At 37.7% G+C, this 9,351-nt stretch overlaps 1 pseudogene across 1 annotated transcript; it reads right to left on the bottom strand.

Annotated features, from left to right (window-relative positions):
• Positions 1-6,326: 6,326 nt before the first annotated feature.
• LOC307188399 (small ribosomal subunit protein mS31-like) lies at positions 6,327-7,769 on the bottom strand (annotated as a pseudogene). Its single transcript has 2 exons — positions 7,722-7,769; positions 6,327-7,504 (listed from the first exon to the last, which is right to left on the bottom strand). The product of its transcript is annotated as a small ribosomal subunit protein mS31-like (transcript).
• Between the last annotated feature and the right edge of the window lie 1,582 nt (positions 7,770-9,351).

Here is a 9,351-nt window from a genome sequence, read left to right as displayed (position 1 = left end):
GCTATAACTTGTTATTCAGTAAAATATTTATTAATCTATTAGGTATATATTAAGTGGAAGGCACCAGAGGTATAGAAATGAGCAGATTTGTGCAATAGAGTTTTGGACACAGATAAAAATAAAAATGTGCAGACATGAAAACAGAAACAAAAATAGAAATGAACAACTCCAAGCATAAAAGGTACAATGTCTATAGTAAAAGGAGTAAGCTTGGATTAATTAAATACTGTAGAAAAAGAAATTAACAGTAATAGTACCTGATGTAACTGAGAGGACTGAGAAAAGCATGAACCTGGTTTCCTCCTGACTTCACTTCTTCACATTTTCCCTTTGTTAATTTTGCTTTGGATCCTTTTGCTGTAGTAAATCATAGTCATGAGTAAGACTATACTGATTCCTGTGAGTCCTGCCCTGACATAATTGGTGTTAGAAGTGGGATGTGCTAGCGTGACCTTGACCCACTGAAATATGGCAAAAACATTCTTTGGGAAAAAGCAAGTTCAAAGGGTGGAGAAGGATAAACCTCCACTTGTTGGGTGTCTATAAGTTAGCCATGGTATGAAAGAGCAGCTGAATTGCTGTCTATTGTGAAAGGGAAAAGTTACACATGGAATTTAAAAATGATTTATCTACTCCAGGAGAATCAGCTTGCTGGATTCTCTAGCTATTTTTGGTAATCCAACTACAGTGAGGAGAAAAGAATGCAGTCCGGTAATGTCTTTGGTTGTTGTCTCTCTTCCCAGTGGAAGGAGAAACAAAGAGACCAAACACGTTCCCAAATGTGATCTTTAGATAGCCCAGAAATGTTAAAAGTTTATATTTTCTCTCCTCCAAGTGGGAGAAGAAGATTAGATCAGTTGCCAGAATTGGATCAAAGCTTTAGATAAACCAGACGGGGGATAAAAGGAAAAATACTCTTGCCATTTCTTCATCCTAACTGCTTCTTCAACTGCTGCAGACCTCCTGCCTCCGCTGTGCATTGCAGCTGGAGCTCCCTCAGAAACTGTGAACTTAAACCTGTAAATGTGAAATTTACTGATAGAAGTTATAATAAATTTACAATAGCATATAAAGAGATTTTTAATTGGCTTTGTACTTTGTGATTATTGCATCTGAATATATAATAAAATTTTTGTAAATGTTTGTAATTTCACAAATCCTAGAGGGAGCATCACAATCAGGGAAAGCTGCAAAGAAATGTGCTCTTAGGATACAGATTCCTTGCTTTTTATCATGGGTGAGTTGGTTGTAATTGAGGTTCTTGACGTATTTTAAAAATATGGCTTTGTAACTGATGTTTCTGATTCTGATTTTTGCCTACTATTAGAGCCCCTGAATAAAGGGAGATACAAGAACAGAGAGTCAATCTCCAGATGGAGATACAATTTTGATACTGTAAAAACAGTTTTTAATTGCTTATGACCTCTTATAAAATAAGATATCTGACCCTTAGAGGCAGATACTTTTCTAGCCTAATGTGCATATTTTTGAGTGGATCAGTTTGGACACTCAGACTTACAAGACAAAAAAAGGTCAGGAAATCTTTGCTTGTCACTTGGAGTCGGAATACAGCTGTCTGGTCCTATTGAATTTCGGCTTTGCTGCTGCTAACGAAAAGCCACTGAATTTTTTAGAATCTGAATTCAGATACTCATTACCTGGATCTAACTCCAAGCTAAAACCTAATATTGCCTGTTATGGGCTGTTTTGGCCTCAGCATGTGCTATACTAAAACGAGGCAGGCATACTTCTCTAATAAACAGAACTCAGATTCCAAGACTGCTGCAGGTTTAGGATCTCCCTCTGTGGGATCATAAACTATGAAAATATCCTTGATGCTGACTGAACCATCTGTGTCATATACAAATGCCCACAGAAAAGGGCTTATTCTCTGATGGAACTATCTGAGCTCTGGACCAATTTTATATTTCTGAGACTGATTGCATTCCTAACTTGTGATCTCTGCCAAAGGCTGAAAGTTGGGAAGAGGAAACATCATGGGGACGGTGAACCCTCCACCCACGTCCGACAGATGAGACTCTTGACCCACTGGGGAATGTTCACTGCTGTTGACCTGTGTTTGGCTTTTCTGATTAGTTATAGCTTGCAGTCATAAACTGATAGCTTGAGCCTACTTCCCTCAACTTTCTCCTGGTGCCGCAACTCAGTAAGCAATTTTATTACTAAATGCAGCTATTTCCAGAAAAAGGAATTGTGTTTGGTAGGTTGCTCACTAGGTGAGTGATCAGAATGAAAGGGATGGAGGGTGTAGAAACTCATTTCAAAAATTTTTGAAAACTCAGGATTTTGTTCTAATTTCTAAACAGGAAGTGTCTTTCTGATTAAGTTGTATACAAGACTTGTTTTTTGTTTGTTTTTGGTTTATTTTGTCTTTTTTTAACTGGAGAAAAAGCTTGGACTCTCTTGCATACAACTTTTCTATATGAATGATTTGGGTAACAGTAGGGATAATTGAAAAAGTATAAAGTTATGATTGCTGAATGAGACACACTTACTTTTTACTAACAGAGTAAAAACAAAACCCCGGTACCTGGGCAGACATGGGGAATGAAGAGGGGATTAATGATCTTTATTTTTCAAAACTGTCCCTGGAAGCTTTTTCCTCCTACCGAAGCAAAGAGAAAAATCCCCAGTGTTGACTTTCCAAGCTGCTGTGAGCATTTTGAATCAATCTTACTGCTGGGCCTATGATCACACCTGTCTCTGAGACAGCAGGGGGTGGCCTCAGCACTTTCCACGCAGAACACCTCCAGATGCCATTCACATTTGCGATGAGGATGAACTGGTGTCAGGGACAAGCAAAACTATTTGGAATTGCCTGTCTCAGGCAGTTCATTTGAAACCAAGAACTGAACTGAGTTAAGTGGACGGGACTTAGAATCCTAGGGCAATAGGCCCCAGGGTGGGAGGCCACATCAAGGGCGCTATTAACTTATACTCTGCCTAATTAATGTAGATCCTGTTTGTGGGTCCCTAACAACGATAAATTCTTTATTATATTATAATGTTCTGCATGTGCCCTCTGGGATTATACTTTTTATGTGTGTATCCTGTCAAGACACTGCCTTACTCCTGGAAGGCATTCAGGTCGACTTGAACTTACAGACCAGAATGCTGCTGTGACTAAATTGATGCTGTGGGCCAGGTTAAAAAGGGTAAGGAGGACGGCACTTGTTTTCTAAGATAGACTTTTATGGTAAATGGGATTTGTTTTAACTGAATAAATTCATGACCCCTAAAGGTTATCACTGAGATAACACTGCAATTTGGTGGGTTCTCCTGATAATAATTTTGTTGTAAATATGCCTTGACCAGAGGGCAAGAGGAGGACCGTGCAGAAAAAAGTTGAAATAACAGGGCTGAAACTGCTTTCCTTAGTAAAGCCTGCTTGCAAGGCTGGCCCTGGGCTGGGGTCTGTTAACTTAGGTTTCAAGGGGGTTCCAGTCATCTCCAGAACTAGTAAGAGTGGTTCACTGTGCCTAACTTGTTTGTACAACAATATGTTTTATGCTGAACACCTGCTTTCCTTCTTGGAGTCTGTAATTTTGATACGTGATAGGCAGAGGGTGCATGCATGACCAACTCCCAATAAATGAGTCTTTTAGAGACTGGTGAGAGCGTTTTACACATGTTGTCATAACTCACTGCTAGAGAAATTATGTGTCTACTGGGAGAGGACTTTTGGAAGCTTATGCCTGATTTCCTTGATACTTTACTACACGTGGCTTTTCCCTTTGCTGATTTTCTTGATATCTGTATTTGTTTACCAGAGCTGTGTAACAAAATACCACAGACAGGGTGGCTTAAACAACAGAAATGTACTTTCTCAAAGTTCTGGATTCTAGAAGTTCTGGATTGACACGTTGATAGGGTTGGTTCCTCCTGGGGCCTCTCTCCCTGGGCTGCAGATGGCCACCCATTTTCTGCCTCTTCACATGGTTGTTTCTCTGTTCATGTGCCCTTGGCATCTATCTGTGTGCCCCAATCTCCACTTATAAAGACACCAGTCATATTGGATTAAGACCCACTCTAATGGCCTCATTTTAACTTAATCACCTTTTAAAGGCTCTGTCTCCAAATATAGTCCCATACTGAGGTACCTGGGGTTAGGACATCCATATATGAATTCGGGAAAGGGTGGGAGAGGCATGATTTTAAGCCCAGAACAGTATCTATTGCTGTAATAAATCATAGCCATGAGTACAACCATATACTGAGTTCTGTGAGTCCTCCTTGTAAATTTTCAAACCTGGAGGTCGTGTTGGGGGCTTCCAACAAAATCAGTATATAGTCATTTTTTGGTAAATGTTCTGTGTGTGCTTGGTATGAAAAAAGATTATTTACCAGTTTTGGGGTATGTCATTCTATATGTGTAAATGTTGTCAACTTTGTTAATCATGTTGTCTTCATGGTAATTTTTTTTTCTGGAATGTTTTTTGGTGTCTTTGTTATTTTATTTTATTTTGTTTTATTTATTCTATTTTATTTTTCTGCTGGTTTTCTCTCCTTTCTGTGTACCTTATTTTTGCATCGTGAATCAGGCATTTAGTTGAAAAACTATTTGTAGCAATTCTTTTGTAGAAAAGAAGATTTACTTTTTCTCTTGCAAGGCGCCTGGAGACAATGGCAATCTAAATCAGTTCATTCAACTCCAGGTTTTGAAATGATTTGAAATTGCTTTACAGCCACTAAGTCTGAACTACTTCCAATTAAACCATAATTTGGGGATGTAGCTTTTAAGAACCCAATGTACAGTTTTTCATCCAAGCCCTACAAGGCTGTTGATACCTCTGATACCCGTCTCAGGCATTTACTTTCCTTTACTCAGTTAAAAAATCCCCTAGAAAAAATGTTTCTCAGTTTTATTTCTCTGAATTTCCATTTTCTCTTGGATCTTATTCTAAGAATGTTTCACAATCTTGTAAGCTCTCAGGATGTTTTTTACTTTTTATCAAGCATTTCTGATCATCCTCAGTAGGTAGATAATTCCAAACTAACTAATATAAAAGTAGAGGTCCTCTTAGCCTTCATTCCTCATTTATCAAATGTTATTATATCTCTAGTTTGAAGGTTTATGATGATGGTCAAACTAGATGTTTGAGTCAGCCCTTTGAGAAGTTTCTTGGCTGTGGTCTACATATACAAACTCCTTGTTTTCTTCATTTGATTAGCCAGATCAAAGAAATAAATCTTTTGGGATAAGCCCTCTTTTAATGTCTTTTTTTAGTAAATGATACATTCATCTATCACATGAACATTGTGCTGTTAGAAAAGGCATTTTAACCTTATTTACTAAAAGAAAACTTCTCATTTGATGTGAGATCTATGTTTTTTTCAAAGATTAATTCAAGCTCTTTGTCTTTCTGGGAGACAACTATAATCTACTTTTCTCTTAATAAATATCACTCTAAACCTTCTAATATATTTTATATTAAATATTGCTTGTAAATGTACTTAAATCCTACAATCGTCTAATGAAAAACCATAGCATTTATAGATAGAAAACTGTAGAAGCTGCTCTGGGAATAGATATGTTCATACAGTCAACTTTTTTTTCCTTTGGCCACACCACAGGGCGTGTGGATCTTAGTTCCCAGACCAGGGATAGAACCTGCGGCTCCTGCAGTGGAAACATGGAGTCTTAACCACTGGACCACCAGGGAAGTCCCCATACAGTCAACTTTTGTATCCAATTATTTCAAAATATTCTCAGGTGTCTTATAAGTAAAAAAAAAAAAAAAAAAAAAAAAATTAAAAAGTGTACTCAAAAAAGCTAGAAAAGTATTTTGAAGGAAGTGTAGAGGAAACAAGCTGCACAATTTTGAAATAACGTGTTTCCAAAAGAACTTCTATCACCAGTAGTAAGCACTAGGGAGAAGAGAGCTCTAGACCTCTCCTTAGCAAGCATAAGTTTCTTTTATGCTTTATCAACTCTTCTAGAAGAGCAGAGTCTGATGGGCAACTTAAATTTCCACTGAATTGTATTTTAAAAGGTAACATAATACTATTGAAAATAAAAGAGATGCTGAAGGTTCCAAGCACAGTAGAGTTATACATTCTTTTCCACAGAACTGATGAACAACTAGAGCATGTTTGTGAAGTTATATTTGTTAATAGAATTATATTTGTAATGCAATTCAGTGGATTTTTCATTAAAGGAATTGTGCAATAGTTTGTTAATGGATGTAGTTGTTGTCTGATGATATTTAAGCTTGAACTTTTAAATATTGGATTTTTTTTTCTAGTATAACTTTTAAATTATAATATGAATCTCCAACAGCTTGACATAAAAATTTCCATGGTCTTCAATGGAACTGTATGCCGCTTTCTTTTAGAATGTCCTGTTTTTCATTAAAATAATTTCTAAACCACTCTATATGTTCAACCTTCTGCTTAACACTCAGATATGGGTTTTTGGAAAGGCCACAGGTCATCAACTCCATGAAATGGCAAATTGGTCCTTGTTTTTGGAAAATCCTCCAGGTATTTATCCAGAAATATATGTTCATGAAATTCTGAACCATCATCATCAAAACCTGCTTCGTTGTTAGTTGGGAACTCCCACAATTTCCCCTCTTTTGTCAACTGGATCATCTCTTCAAAACCATTCTGAAAGTGTTGTACTTTGACTGCCGCTAACTGCTTAGAAAATTCTACATCCCAAAGAGAAGGTGCTGCCTCTGTTTCAGGTGCCTCTTCAGTAACTGCCTTAAGCTCAAAATTATTAAGCCTCTTCCCCTTGAATATATTTTTCCTAAAACTTTTTCTCAAATCAGCAGCCTTCTCTTGGCCAACAGAATCATCAGTCCCGTCATCAAACTGAATCTGATGTACTGGTCTTGCGCTAACTCTCACTGTGGCAGATCTGGCAACTTTCGTATCTGATATGATGTTAGTGAAACTAATTTTAGGTCTCTCTCCATCCTTCTGTGCCCTCGAGTCTTCCTCGTGCTGCTGGAGCTGCTTGAGCAGCTCTGACTTGTTCATCTGCTTAACAAAAGGGAGAGAGTCTGCAACCGCGGATGCAGCAGCCACAACTCAGGGACTCACTTCTCTTTGGGGGTCATCTTCTGGAGCTTTCTGAAGTCTGCCAATTGAAGCCTCCAAACTTTTAAGTTGGCTTCTGTTGGGTGGCTTTGTTGTTTGTACATTTACTGTGCTTAATTCAACTTTCATTCCCTTAAGAATCTTTTACGTCTTTTTTTTCGTATTCTCCTTTACACTGTGTTGGCTCTCTGTCTCCTTGGAAATCTCACGAGTTGGAACAGACTGCTCATCTTTCCTGCTATAGATCACGCTGTTAGTGCCAAAATATCTTTGGACATTATTTTTTGTCCTGACCGTGTTCATGCAGAGACGCGAGTAGCACGATGGCGGCCGCCGATACCTCTGGGCCTCCGGAGCACAAAGGGAGGCGGGAAAGGGGGCGAAGAGGGAGGAGCAGAGAAACTGAATTGGGCACACAGGGGCGACAACGCGTCCTCTACATATTGGATGTTTTTAAAGCAGTATTGCTCATAGTAATATGGGAATGAATGTAAGGAAATGGAATTTTGATTTGATATCTACTGCTTTTGACTGTTCGTCATCTATCTCCTCTTCATTGGCAATGAAATGGTGAGTTTCCTTTGGAAAACTACCCTTTGTTTCTCATGCTCTCTTGATTCTACCCTTGTCTAATTAAGAGGAATGTGACTCACTAGGCCAATCAGACGCTTCCTGTTGGGAATTTGAATCTTGAGCGGCATGGTGAGAATAACAAAATGTTTGGAGCTCATTTATCCCAATAATAGTGGCCTGAAAAGTCCAATCAGTTCGGCTGCCTTGGTCCGAGAAGATGCCTTGTGTCCTGTCCTCTGTATTACCTGATTACACTGCTTTCCTTTATTTGTGCCATACCAAATTCTTCCAGTAACTTTGCCCTCCTTTTCTAAGTTAATCTGAATTGTTTTCTGCACACAAGTGCCTAACCAACTGGTGATTTTTATACAGAAAGCACATGGAATAATAGGTAAATCTTTTCGTTTTTTTCTAATTTCAATTTTTAATTGTTGTTTTCATAGAAATACATTTTATATTGGAGTATAGCTGTTTTACAATATTGTGTTAGTTCATAGTGTACAGCAAAGTGAATCAACTATACGTATACATATATCCACTGTTTTTTGCATTTCTTTCTCATTTAGGTCACCACAGAGCATTGAGTAGAGTTCCCTGTGCTACACAGTAGGTTCTCATTAGTTATCTATTTTATACGTAGTATCAATAGTGTATATATGTCAATGCCAATATCTCCCAATCCATCCCATCCCACCACTTTCCCCCTTTGTATACACACATTTGTCCTCTATGTCTGTGTCTCTATTTCTGCTTTGCAAATAAGATCATCTATACCAATTTTTTCAGATTCCACATATATACCTTAATATATGATATTTGTTTTTCTCTTTCTGACTTACCTCACTCTGTATGACAGTCTCTAGGTCCATCAATATCTCTACAAATGACCCAATTTCATTCCTTTTTATGGCTGAGTAATATCCCATTGTGTATAGGTACCACATCTTCTTTATCCATTCCTCTGTCGATGGACATTTAGGTTGCTTCCATGACCTGGCTATTGTAAATAGTGCTGCAGTGAACACTGGAGTGCATGTATCTTTTTGAATTATGGTTTTCTCTGGGTATATGCCCAGTAGTGGGATTGCTGGGTCATATGGTAGTTTTATTTTTAGTTTTTTAAGGAACCTCCATACTGTTCTCCATAGTATCAATTTACATTCCCACCAACAGTGCAAGAGGGTTCCCTTTTCTCCACACCCTCTGCAGCATTTATTGTTCGTAGATTTTTTGATGATGGCCATTCTGACTGGTATGAGGTGATACCTCATTGTAGTTTTGATTTGCATTTCTCTGATACTTAGTGATGTTGAGCATCTTTCATGTGTAATGACATTTCTGCTTGTGCTAAACTTATCTACTGCAGTGGTTCCAAAAACTGGCTTCAAATTAAAGTCAATGAACTTTAAAACCATGTTAATTGCCAATTAATTCAGACTGTTGAACATGAAGACCAAGCAAAAATGTGTTTTGTTTGTTTGTTTTATTGTTGTTGTTGTCAGTGCTTTTCATTTTAGCTTATTGTTTTAAACGTGGTTTTATTCTCTTATTTCAAAGAAAACATCTTTTATTGTGAGTTCTAAAATAATATTCCATATTCCCCTCCCTTTTCCTAAGGTCATACAGTCTTAAAGTATGGTTTACCTCAATTTTTATAATATCTTTTATCTTGGGTCAGTAGTAGTTTTATTTGTTTCATTTTTATAGAAA

This window comes from Stenella coeruleoalba, assembly GCF_951394435.1.
Source record: "Stenella coeruleoalba genome assembly, chromosome: 6".
Taxonomy (NCBI): Eukaryota; Metazoa; Chordata; class Mammalia; order Artiodactyla; family Delphinidae; genus Stenella; species Stenella coeruleoalba.
This window is presented reverse-complemented; position numbering and strand designations above follow the sequence as displayed.